Below are 14107 nucleotides of genomic sequence, written 5' to 3' on the forward strand. Positions count from 1 at the left end.
GTTTGTCGTCTTCTCCCTTTGTCTTCATCGCAGTATGGCTACTTCCAACCACAGTGCCCCAGCATTCAAGTCTCCCTACATCCCACTCCTGCTACTCCACCCCGACACACATCCTGTAGCAGTGTATGGAATCAGATTTGGTATCTATCACATACTAATTATCACTGTTTGGTGCCAGCACAGAATTGTCCTTTCTCTCAAACTTGACCCGGAGGGACCACTGCTATGATGAGTTTGGTTGCCATGGTGCATTCAACACTTGGTTTCTCTGTTGAGACTGCCAACATGGCAGATAATGAGGGCTTGATTTTCAGAGGGTGAGCACCTGCAGCTCCCATTACCTATAACTGGAGATGCAGTTGCTCAGCACTTGTAAAAATTGGACCCTAGATCCAGATCCACAAAGGTACTTAGGCATCTAAACCCCAGACTTTGGCACCTAAGTCCCACTTTTAGGCACCATCGTGATCCACAAAACCTCTGTTTGGTGGTCACCTAAACTCACTTGACATCTAAATTATCTCTGTCAAAGTTCCCTAGGCACCTAAGTTTCTATCTCTGGGCACGTGCGGTGCTGCCTCACTCTGGACAGCCTGACATCCATCTTCTGCTTAAGTCCTGATGTGATCCATGAACCAGGAGAAAATAGGTGGAGGAGCAGCTATCTCACTTCTGGGGCCCAATCTGGTAGGCATGCTCCTAATACCAACCCCCTGAGCTACACTGTAGTATCAACTGAAAGAAACAAATACAGTTGCCCTGGCCGTACAATTATCTTCCTAAATCAGTTAACCTCAGTGTAATATTTTTATTAATTTTATATTCAAGCTCAAACTCCTAAGCAGAAAATTCTCACAAATACATTTATGAAGAGTAGAGATAAATCACTAGGCTGTGAGACATTCCACAGACTGTGCTGATGTCACATAAAGGGAAATTTTTCATATGGGTCACATTTAATGATTTTTTAAAAGAACAAAAAAAAAATTCCTTCCAAACTTGTGGAACTAAACATATATATATATATATATATATATTAAAAAAATTGTGGGCTTTCAAATGTGGATTTATTTACAATATAATAACTTCTTCTGCCTTCAAGGGCAGACTTCCTATTTTCATGTTTGTCTGCCTCACAAAAGATACTGTATGCTTTAGACATTCACCAAAGAAACATTTTACACTGACTGGGTGGGATCAGACCAGATGAAAGGCTGAGCTTTACCTTGGCATGCATATAACAGATTACTAGAATCCTTTGTAGGACTTAAAGTTATGAAAATCATTTCTCTCTTCAAATGTTTACAGATAATAACTTCTATTCACATTGTGGTAACAAAACAACAGGCTGGAATAAAACATTCAAGATCTCCAAGATTCTAAAGACAGGAAAAGAATCACAGTTCCAACATTCTTTTATCCCTTACACTCTAACATTTTGTTTTTCTTTGTTTCTGTTGCCCAACAATGGCACAAAAACGTGATTGTCAGAATAGGTAACATCTGATGATATATCTTGAGATGAATATTCTAGTAGAGTGGAACAATGTTTCTACAGCCCTGATAATTGATACGGCTCCCTATTATATTCTGAAATAAACAGAACCGTTAAAGGATTATAACCTGGCATATCAAGAAAGCTTGTCGCATTCATAGTTACTAACTCAAAAAATATTATGGTATTTGAAACAGAAGAGCCTAAAAACTGTACTTAAAAAGCTGCTAACAAAATGAACTCTGAAAGCCTTGTCTGAGACTCATCTTTTTTATGCAAGATGCTTCTTATTATTCAGTCTGGTGTCACCATTAAAGAAAAGTGTAGGGGGAAGATGTAGGAGACTACAGACATCTTTTCTAAGATGTGTTTTTTCCCCAAAACAACACATGATCGAATATAACATACAACATCACAGAATCAAATCTGATGGCCTTTTCAGAACAGGGGTTAGGCCTACATGGGCTGTGGAGAAGCTTGCACTGCCCTGTCCAAACAGTACATACTGTACATGTTCTGTGGATAAAGAGTATATCAATCTCTAGGGCTCATCACTCATGAGCAATATATTCAATGGAAAAATGTAAAAGAGAAAATATATATAGCTAGTGACTGCAGTTAAAATGCTTCTAACTAGAAAGATTATACCAGTTTGAGAGAGATTTCTAAAACACATAGGGTCTTCCTGTGCAACCTAATGGGGCTTACTCGTGTGCCCAACCTAGCCCATTTATGAAGAATATGGGAGAGACTTTTTAAGTAAATCCACTGTATAATGCACATCTTGGGCACATAATCATTCTCTTTCTGTTCAGGGAAGTGTTTCTGGAAAACACCACCAACCTCCAGCCCTGCGTCAGTTTCTTCAAGAGGCTATGATTTTGGTTAGGTAATTTAACTAAGCCCACCAATTGTTTGAGTGATATTTTGATAAGATTTCTGTCTGGAATACTTCACAGATACAACATTGTGTCCTCCTTAGATTTTTAAAAAGCACAGCGTTTGACCCAGCATTCATTGACGTCAATGGAAAGACTCCCAATGGACACTGGATTGGGCCCATTCCTTGGCCCCTTACCGTTGAAGAATGTAATATCTTTTATACATACACTCTCCTTAGGAATTATCATGTCTGTGTGTGTTGCAATGTGTTGTATCTTCTATCCGTGGGAAATTTGCTCTGTGGTTGGTAGGCAGGAAGGCAAGAAAAAGTAGCTTAATATCAAAGAATAATAGTACATTACAGTGATGGATTAGCATCCGGTACAGCTTCTATTTCAGAGCTGGCAAGCTGCTAGTTTACCTATGCAACCGTATGTCATTGAAAAATATCAAACAGTGATGGCGTAATAGAAGATTGGATGGCTTGGGGGGAGCAGCACATAGGATCTTTGACCGCTGCATCATTGATTCAAATCTCATCCAGCTCAGTAATGACCAAAAGTTATTAGCATCGATTGCTGCTTGATGTCCTACATGACTTAACTTTGTAGGGTCTCAGTTCAGTTCCCAGTGGAAACATATCCCCATCACAAAAATCACCACCACTGGCTGGCAGTCTTGTTGGCAGTGTCAGTGTACAGGCCAAGGATCGAGTGGGTCATGGATACCACGCTATTCTCTCTCCTCTAGTGGTGGTCCCTTATGTCAGAGTTCAAGCATGTTGGCAGGCAATATTAGGGAAGTACATATGCCACTGACTGTAGGAAGACTTCAGGCTTCAGTGCTGTCAATCTAGCAGCTTTCCCAAGTAATGAAATAATAAATAAAACAGTTAAAAGGAACAATGTGAGAGAGATATCAGAATCCTGTCTCTTCCTCACTGTATCTGACATTACCAGTCTAATCTCTTAAAGCATTAGGGCGCAGCAGTAAGGTTAAGTCCCACAGACTGATAAGATTGATGGTAACCATCATTGCCTGTCAAGGCAAAGGACTTTTTTGTTGCTCCATTCTGGGACATTGAGGGAACCTATTGGTTTTGCAGAGGCTCTGGGGAAGAATGCTGCTTTGGAGACAGACTACTATAGATTGTCTGATAGGTACTCGTACAGTCATCTTTTGATCTTGCTATTGGTACAACCTCTTTGCTGTCTGACTCCTTATAAGTCACCATGGTATTTTGACAGCTTCATGGTGATTCATGGAGTAAGACGGAACCTGGCAAGAGCACTGGGGGCAGAATTTTCATTCCAAACCAGATCAGTTGTGACAAAACATTTCTCAAAACGTGCCATAGCCACGCAGTAGGCAAAGGAAAGTTTATTTACACCTGCCATGGCACCCACCTCACTGTGATCAACACACCTGTTCTGGCTGGTGAACAACCTGCTTAATTCAAGTTATTTGCATCTAGTGACAATGTTAAATTTTCCTCATCATGAGGAATTTTTGTGCTGTTTTGTGAATAAAACTGCACTGTGCCAAAGCAAACTGTTTCTAGAATGGTAGAATCATGCCTGGTGGAACAACAAACATGTTCTGTACTTGAATTGTGGAGTTACTCACTGATCTGCTGTGGGTGCTGTATGCTGTAACTTGTGAGTTAGATCTATGTTCCTCTTGACTAGTGAAGGCAAATGTAGAAGCAATGGGACCATTGTTGGTATAGACAGTGAACACTTCCTCTTTAGGAGGCAAGATGCCAGCTTTTTTTAAATAAGTGGTTAATTACTTGCTCAAGGGAATATCTCTTGACATGGAAGTTCTCCAGTTATTGTTCTGTCGGAAACCGTCCCTTTTTGGGAAGATTATTGAGAAGATCGTTTTGGAACATCCCCAGCAGCCTCTATTGTCCTCAGATCTTCTTGCCCCCAGTCACTTTGGTTTTAGGCTAGGCATGTGTTAGGGGCTCATTGGTTGTCCTGGTGGATCTTCTCTTGATGACTGACAAAAGTGAGGTCACCATGTCAAATTTGTCTTAACTGCCAACTACTGTAGGTGTTGCCGGAGCCCTAGGCATAGCTGGCAGGGTATGTAGGCCTGGCCTTAGCAGAATAGTAACACACCATGTATTAGCTAACCAAGTAAACACATTCCTGACCTGAGAGGCTGGAACAAGAACCCCCCGAGTTCTCAAGTAACTACGTAAACGAATTCCCAGAAGAGGGTACAGAAACACACTGGCCCCTGGTAAGATAAGGATGGAATGACAGGATAATGGTTGAGGACTTCTTTTCAAATTAGCAGGTACAAAGTACAGGATAATAATGAAAAACATAGAATGGGTAACTTGTTTGTATCAATGTATAAAAGGAGAGTCGAAGGAGGGGCATCTTTGTATTGGCCCACAGAACAGCATGATGTTACGTTGATTGAGCCTCTACCTTGTCACAGGCATATGTGTGTTTAGTGTACCCATAACCAACGAGCCAGGGCACCATACCATGCTTTGTCGACAGTAAACCTGGCCGAGTGCCTTCTCCACCAAACCAAGCCTGTGTTTTTTCTTTATGAGTAACACTGAGGGATGAATCAACATGCTGCATTCTCTGCTAGTGCAGCTAACATCAGAGCTCCAACAACAGCAGCTCTAGCAGCATTAACAATACTGCAGCACTAGCGACACTCCACAGCACTCACAACAACTCCCATCAATACTTCTGAGCACGACGTGCTACTGACTTGTCTTTGAACCCTCGCAAAGGAAGACAGTCTGAGTTGCTCCACTCCTTTATATCTGAGGAAACAGAGGTTTGTATTGTGTAGTTCTCCATCTGCCCTGAGGATGCCATCAAGTTGAGTTTTGCAGGTTTCTATGCTGTTGGCCCCTCTGCACCACATGCATATGGAATCAGTAAGAGGGTTAGTGCTTAACTACAGAGTACATTGTCTTCAGGATGATGACAACACTCAGCTTTATACTACCATCTCTTCCAGTTTGCCTGGTGTGATTGAAGAACTTTGTCCCATGTCTAGAAGAAAGTGGGACACAGATGAGGGTTAACTGTCTGAGGCTCAAACCAGATAAGAACTAGTGAAATTTATGTAAACTAGGTAAAGCCAGTTGTTTGGCTATACTCAGGATTCAAAATGAAAAATATTCAAGAGACCAAATAGCCAAGCTTAGACTGTTTATTAGTCAAAGACAAAGCAGGAGAACATGAAAAGGAGCCATACATACCAGCCCTCTCGGGAAGCAATCTCCCAGCAGTCACCTTAGATGATAGTTCTGATTCAAAAATATGCATTCAAGACTATATATATTTATACTATAGTTGTTTACATGTTAAAAGCACTCTACATCACCCAGCTTCAATCCACCAGTTTCTGTCAGTTCCGTATCTTGTTTTTCTATACTGTCCTGCACCGTCCTTATCTTTGTTTTGAATATCACATTCCAGGTGTCAGTGGGCCATGGAGATACCTCCAAAATGTACAAGGACATGCTATTCATACTTCTTGTTTCTGACGGGTTTTGTATTTGTCTATGCCAAGGACAGAGTTCAACAGTGCAAAGCGTTACAGAATACACAATATAGGATACATGAGCGAACAGCATTCTGGGAAAAACATAATAAAATTCAGTTATATGATTTAACATAACTACCCAACATTCAGATAGAATAGAATATGTACAATATTAATATTGTGCATGTAACACATATTAATGTGGTGTGCCATATGCAGCATCCCACATAGATATTGGTTAACTCTTATAGGCTGGGGAAAGCAACCAAAGGAATTGACAAGAGTTGTTACTAGCACCCCCCAATAGGAGATTTCCCCGCAATTTGCTATGAAGCTTTGCAACCTGATGATCTTGTTGGCTCTCCAACTGCGGATGGATCCCTCTCTGGGGATGGATGATCAGGCAGTAACAGCTACCAAGGAAGTTTTTTTTCACTTGGACTTAAAAAGAAGGTTGCAACCTTTTCCTCTTCCTGGACACAGTCAGACCTAAATGACTGTGATGTGTTTACATGAAGCTACCTCGTAAGGCCACTTGGAAAGGGCAACTAATGCAGAATGCAGCTGCCTGCTTGCTAAGCAGTGTTTCCCACAGAGAACACATTACACCTGTCTTCCTAACTAACAATTCATGTTTGGGGGAAGTTTAAAGTGCTGGTTTCAACCTACAGAACACTAAATAGCCTGGGCCTGTCTATCTAGAGACCATCTCTCTTCTTAAGTGATACCATGGTGCATTGCAGTCAACTGAGGCACTGAGACTAATAGTCCCCTACTTTAAAATAAGAGGGAGCTGCTGGCAATGTGTTCTCAGTCAGCAGTCTTTGGCTCTGGGATTTAAGTCTAGTTGTTCTACCAGGCTTTCCTGGGACAAAGGAGTTGAGGGGGGGTTCTGGAGGTGATGGCTTGGAGAACCCACTATTGGCATTGTGCCATTTTATATATATATCATGGGTCTGATTCTGATCTCTGTTACAGTGGTGTAAATGCAGAGTATTTACACTGACTTTAATGGAGTTACTTCAGATTTACCCCAGTGTAATTGAGACCAAATCTGTCCCATTTTGTTTAATTACTGTCTGGGAGTGTGTTGATCAGCACATTAAAAACAGATGTAAATAAATAAATAAATGACTTTTCATTATTAAGAAATAAAAAGAAAGAGCTCAGATAGAAAGATCCACACAGAATGCTGCCTTCCTGGGTACCATTTACAGACAGGCTAGGACCAATGACACAAGACCATTGGTGTTCTTGTGACAATCTTGATGATGGACCAAGTTCTCCTGCAATGAAGTTAGAAAGCCTACATTTTAAAAAATTCTTTGCGACTTTTAATGCAGCATTTTAACTTTTAAGTTGAAACAGCAACTTTAAAAATAGCAGGCTATTCGTCTTGTTCTTGTTTTTTAAAAAATCCTATACATCTTCCCTCTTGCACACAGGTAGCAGCTGCAATATTCCCATTCTGCATGCTCTGCACTCAACACAAAAAAGAGGCCCCTGCTGGCCATTTCTTGTTTAAAACTGTGCATAATTGATAGTGGCAAATCTACCCCAGCTGTGTCTAAAACCTCTCTAGGGGCAAGAAAAACACTCTCTATGACTGTCATTAACTACTAAATTAGCAAGCGCTCCTGGCAATTTACAATGCACCACATCAGTCTGTTTTAAGGAGAAAGATGCAAGGATCAAATTCCTGTGTGATCTTAAAAGTTATAGCAAACTTTACTATCAGATATTTAAACACCTCGAGTTGAGTCTGAAATGCACCTGCAGGACAGAGAAAAACAAACAAACAAAACTAACCAACTTTTCCAAGGCAGACAAATAGAGCCTGTCAAAATCAGTGTTGGGAAGTTAGAAAACGAAGACATTAGCAAAGTACTATACATCTTATGAGACATGCAGATAGACATACAAAGACTAAATTCACTAGCAGCTTACACTGGCTTTAAGTGTGGCAGAATTCCCTGGGGATAGAAACTCTGCTGCAGGACCCGGCTCCAGAAGTGTAATGGCCACAGTTCCATTAACTTGTCTACATCACAAAGTTGCAGCGCTGGTGAGGGGATTACAGCGCTGCAACTTAGGAGGTGTACACATCTGCAGGGCATCACCAGCGCTGCAACTCCCTGTTTGCAGCGCTGGCCGTACTCCCATTTTGTCTCGGGTGTAGAGGATCCAGCGCTGGTGATCCAGCGCTGGTAATCAAGTGTAGACACTTACCAGCGCTTTTCTTGACCTCCGTGGAATAAGCAGGTATCGCAGCATACCTGAGGAAGCCTCTCTGGTAATCAAGCAGGTCTCCTTCCCCGGTTTGCTCTCGCGTTCCCCGAACCCCCGAGCAAGCAGGTCTTCTTCCCTGCGGTTTGCAGGGGGGTTCGGGGAACGCGAGAGCAAACTGCGGGGAAGCAGGTCTCCTTTCCCGGTTTACTCTCGCGTTCCCCGAACCCCCGTGCAAGCAGGTCTCCTTCCCCAGTTTGCTCTCGCGTTCCCCGAACCCCCGTGCAAGCAGGTCTCCTTCCCTGCGGTTTGCAGGGGGGTTCGGGGAACGCGAGAGCAAACCGCGGGGAAGCAGGTCTCCTTCCCCGGTTTGCTCTCGCGTTCCCCGAACCCCCGAGCAAGCAGGTCTCCTTCCCTGCGGTTTGCAGGGGGGTTCGGGGAACGCGAGAGCAAACCGCAGGGAAGCAGGTCTCCTTCCCCGGTTTGCTCTCGCGTTCCCTGAACCCCCGTGCAAGCAGGTCTCCTTCCCTGCGGTTTGCTCTCGCGTTCGCCGAACCCCCCTTGAAGCCGCCCAACAGCGCTGCAGTGTGGCCACATCTAACACCACTTGCAGCGCTGGTTGCTGTAAGTGTGGCCACTCTGCAGCGCTGGCCCTATACAGCTGTACTAATACAGCTGTAACAACCAGCGCTGCAAAATTGTAGATGTAGACATATCCTGAGATAAGAGGCAGTGCTGGCTAAAACGTAGCTGAGGCTGGGCTACTGGAGAGTGTGCTGATTCAGCAGCTCTCTAAAGAAGTTTCCACCAGCAAAACTCCGATATGGCACTCACACAAATTTCTGAAGGGCAGAAATGGAAACACCATAGGCCAGCCAAAGTGGTGAAAAAGCCCTGGAGCAATATAGGCTCAGCTGGCACTGGGTGATGTACTTTCTATTTCCCTGCGCCATCTCTGCTGGATTTGGCTACATTGAACACCCAGTGACCTAATTCTCTAGTTGAAGAAAGTTTCAAAGGAGATGTTTGAAATATATACTGTGAAATAACTGTGGGAAGTGCTTACAGCCATACCACCCCATGTTGGGTCACATCAGGCCTAAGAAGTTATGTAGGGTCTGGCTAAGTAAGTAGTCTGGGATGGGATGCCATCTTCTGGTTGAGATATAAAAATGAGGTCCTGACCACTTTTGGTCATTAAAGGTCAGAAGATGCTTTTTTTTCCAAGAGTCAGGGGCTAGCTCAAGTAGGCTGGCCATATTTCAGTTTTTGTACATTCTGCATCCCTAAATTTCCTCTGAAAGTTCAATTGGATATTTAGGTGCACCCACTAGGAGGAACAAGAGGGATATGTTCCCCTCTCCCCATTTTTTCTGTCTTGCTTATGTTCCCCTAAGTTGAGCTATACATATTTCCACTACTGATACACATCCAACCAATCTTTTAATGTGCTTGCACCACTGACTGGACATGGTATTCTTTACTTCCTGTCCTAAGTGTTGCTTCTGCCTTCCTGCTCAGTGATGGGTGAAATATTTATCCCTTACTTATGTAAGAAGGCTGTTGTGAGGTTTAATTACTTAATGCCTTCAGATCCTTCGATGAAAGATGTGGGGTTGTATTATGGGAAGCAATCTTAGCCTCTAGGCTTTAACCATAAGGGACAAATACATTATATAACGTCTAAGACACAGGTTAATCAACGAAAGTGAAGCTATCAATAATAATTCATTTAATGTGAAGCTATTTCCAGACACTAGATTCTTCTTTTTCAGCAGCTATGTTTCTGTCAAATAGCTACAAAAGGAAGCTAAGTGGGTCACTATTCCAAGTACCTGGCCTCTGGCCAGGAGAGCAAGATGAACAGCTTCCTCTTTGGCTACAGTCATGCTGCTCTATATATGAATCAGTAGGGCAGAGACATGACGGAGTCAGATGGCTCTCCTCCCCTAGACCAAGAGCATCACTTCTGAGCTGTGCTCACTCTCCAGCAGCCCAGGGAGTCAAAATGGCACAGTCCCACCCACATCACAGCACACCACTCTGCTATCTCAGCATCACTGATAGTGAGTACCAAGACCACCTTTTCATACAGAGAACAAATGTAGCTTTCCTAGGTAATTACCATCAGTGCTGATTTATTGTACAAAAGCAGTGAGTTGGATCTTCAGCTGGTATAAATCGGTGTATCTCCACTCAGCAGAGCTGCATCAGTTTACACCAGCTGAGGTTCTGGTCCCATTTGTTGTATCAGGGAAAGCTACTCCATTCAAAAGTGGTCTGAAGAATGATCTGTTGTGTAAATGTTCCATACGCACATTGAAAAGCACCCACAAATATAGAGGAAATGTTTCCATTCTGGGGTCTTCAATACATTTTTAAAGCTCCTTTTGAGAAGTCAGTTTTAACCCTTTCTACACTTAATAGGCAGGGGATTTGGATGCATTAGTAGCTCCATCCAAAACTGCTTTACATTTTCCCCTCATTTTTATTCTTTGCCTCCTTCTTACTCTCAGCTATTATTCTAGCATCTTTGCATTCCCTCTGGAGCTCATTCCTGTGGTGCTTTATGAATCACAGAGTAAGATGGCAGCAGGGCTGCTTCAGAGTAATGTGTAGCTGGCACAGTTTCCCCTACCTGTAAGATTAATAAATCCCCTCTCAGATATTCTAAAGCCTCTGCTTCCTCAAGGCCTGAGGTCAGGAATCTGAATCCATTCCCAAAAATGCAATCTTAATGTTTCCTTAGGAGCTTACCGTACTCCCCTTCAAGAATTAGATTCTGCAGAGCAAATTTTGAGCAGTGCAAGAATTCCAGGGTTAAGGACTAACAAACTCATATCACAATTGATGTCCTGGTTACTTGTCTGCTCTTTTCACTAGCACCACCTGTGCTTAACAAAGAAAAGCTATATTCCCTCCCCCTTTTAAACCATCAGATTTACAAAAATGTTTTATCCTTGTTGCTGCTATGCAGTATTTACATTGAATGATTTTTTGGGGGTGGGGGAAGCATTAAACATTAACTTTTGTTATTGGTAGGGTATTTAGTTATTAAATAAATACAAAAGAATTGAACCAAAAAAGTGCACTGGGAAAAATAAAAGAGTGGATTATCATGTGTCATTTTATATATGTGTCAAAGGAAACTAATTTCATAGTAGGGAATAAAAATTCTCTGTTTAAATACTGTCAAATAAACCCTCAAATCTAATAGGGTTCACTTCTGGGGAAAAGAAAAACTAAATCTGATTAAATATTAATATCGAGTCGTATTAATTAAGAAGGAAAAAGGTCCATCAAGAGAACCCCAATATGTTTACTGTGTCCCCAGGAAGCTGGAAAATTTCACAATCAAGTGTGTAAATGTTCTAAAAAAGGGTCCTGAATATTTTATGAATATTTGTCATAAAACAGAAATAATAACCACTGTGCAGAGCTATTAGAATTAATATTTATGCTTCCCGCTATGAAATATTCATGGGGACAGAGAAAGGGGGGCCCGTAAGACAAGAATTAATTTACATTGGGCTCGGTTTACCCGCTGGCTTGATGTTTAAAGACGGGTTGACAAGCCTCCATATGAATCCGTCAGTCACTTTCAGCAGTAGGTGGGGTGAAGGGATGGGAAGGAGGGGGAAGAAATGGGTCCAAGCTGCTGACAGCTCACAGATTGAGTTTCTGACAGCCCTTAAAAAACCTAAATGGCCCCCCACCTTTTTTTCCTTTTTCCATTGCCCAAGGCGCTCTGTACTGCCACCGTTCATCCCATCTCCCCTTCCATCTGCTGAAATTAACAAATTAATGAGCGCCATACACTTTACAGTGGGCCCCAGGAATGTTTACTGGTGATTAAATTATAATGCAGCAGAGCTGTATAATTCATGAACCAATTAAAGGAAGTGTTAGTTGATTTGATGGGATGAGGACGTACAAAAAGCATTTAACTAATAGGGAACCGTGGGCTGCAGGTCGCCTTGGCTTTCTGGGATTACGCGGCTAATTGCCCTGCTTTATAGGGCTGTCATAGATAGCCATGCATATTTCATTGTCCTCAAATACTTCAATTGTTTGCTTCCTTGTCGCTGCTGTAATATGTGGAAGCCCAGCCAAACTTCAGTGTAGTTAAAGCACCACTCTGCAAAAGCAGCCTGCTTGGGGCTGGAGGGATGAGAAAGGGCAGAAGGAGAAGGCTGGCTGACAAAGGAGTAATTTAAAGCCTTAGAGTTAAATGTCACTCAGCAATTACATGATTAAAAGGGGAAACACAGGCTAGTCTTTTGTTCTACAACTTTTTGGACACTAATTTTCTATGCTGACTTCACCGCAGACAAAATATTAGGAAACTAAACACTTGAGTCCTTTTTATTTGTTGGGGGGGCGAGGAAGGGTTTGATTTAAACAAACAAACAAATAAATAAGGGTCCAGCAGGAAACAGCTGAATTGCTGTGGTTATCACAGATAATATACATCATGTTCTAACTTACATGGTTCTGTATTGTGAAATACATGGGAGATGAAGGAGGCCGATTTCCCATCTGGGAGAATGTTCTATGTCTAATTTAGAGAGCTGCTGAGTTGTGCTAGCTACTCATACCAACAACTTCAGTTTATTACTCTGCAAGAAGGGGGAATTTACCAATTCTGCTGTTACAAAGCACCTCCCCCCCCCCGCAGCTGACAGGCCACTGGATTTGATTAAACAGATCCACTAAAACACTTACCGCCTATAAGTCAGGCTACTGCAGCCCTCTGTCAGAACCAGGCACATTTCTCTGATAAAATGAAAAGTACAAAGCCAAAACAATAAATAGACATACACCCTATATTCCTGAAGATATTAGTGGTTACCGTCTTAAATCCTTCTGGTGAATGGACATAAAATCACAGACAAGGAAGTGGCAAGTCAAGGAACTCTTTCACACAAATGCACACACCGGACTCAAAACCATGGGCCCAATGTTACCCCTGTCACCCCTTGCCCATTCAGCCTGGGATCTCACACACTTTATTTTGGTGTCTAGGCCTGGAAATCATTGGTACTAATTGATGCCACTAAATAAAACGCCAGGTAAATACATAAGCAAAATTGTAAGTAGATAACAAGGATTGCTAATGTCAACTGTTCCTTAATCAGGAAGACTGTCGTAAGGCAGTTTATGTTGACCTAATTATGTCAGTGTCTGCACTACAGCCTTCCTCCCACCGATGTAAGTACCCTACTACACCAACATAGTAACTCCACCTCCACAAGAGGCATAAGGCTTATGTTGGTGTAGTTAGGGCAACACACATCAGCTGTCTTGTCAATTTCATAGCAGGAGCGGGAGGTGGAGGAAGGTAATGGAGAAGCCCCAGGCAGCTTCCTCCACTCCCTCTGGGTAATGTGGGGGGGGAGGGGGGAAGCCTGCCAGGAGCCTGTCAGCTCCTTGCACTGTCTCTCTTAGGTCGGTGGAAGCACTCCTGGTGAGGATGTGCACCACTGACCCAAGGAGGGTAGTATAGATATGCACCACCGCAGCTATAAGTCAACCTAATATAGGTTGACTTAGGTTTGTAGCATAGACATACTCTCAATGTCTTACATTTTCAAAGTGCAGTGCAAACATTAACTACATGATTTTTACAACCCCGCTGTGAGTTACTATGGTCTGGATCATCTCTCCCCACAGACAAACCCACAAGAGAGAGCCCTTACTGACTCCTCCTCTAACATTCTGCTAAGTTCAGATGAGTGTGGGTCTCTCTCAACCCCCACCCCAACCGGGGACACAGATCCCCATTGTTGGTACCAATAGGCAAAGGAGTCATTGTTCTCTACAAGCAGCTCTTGTCTCAGACCTGACAAACTCACTATACTGAAATACAGCATTTTCATGGTATTATCCATGAAGGGTAACTTATGAGGTCTCTACTGAAAGCTTGTAACTTATTAATACCTATAATCATTGTGAGATGTGTTTATGGGTAATATT

At 42.5% G+C, this 14107-nt stretch overlaps 2 protein-coding genes across 6 annotated transcripts in view; one reads left to right on the forward strand and one right to left on the reverse strand.

The window, feature by feature from the left end:
- The window catches only part of GTF3C4 (general transcription factor IIIC subunit 4), a 67001-nt gene that overhangs the window by 33695 nt on the left and 19199 nt on the right, over window positions 1-14107 (forward strand). The window lies entirely within an intron of this gene.
- Window positions 1-14107, reverse strand: part of AK8 (adenylate kinase 8) — a 106863-nt gene that overhangs the window by 5602 nt on the left and 87154 nt on the right. The window lies entirely within an intron of this gene.

This window comes from Gopherus evgoodei, chromosome 16 (genome assembly GCF_007399415.2).
Source record: "Gopherus evgoodei ecotype Sinaloan lineage chromosome 16, rGopEvg1_v1.p, whole genome shotgun sequence".
NCBI classification, from domain to species: domain Eukaryota; kingdom Metazoa; phylum Chordata; order Testudines; family Testudinidae; genus Gopherus; species Gopherus evgoodei.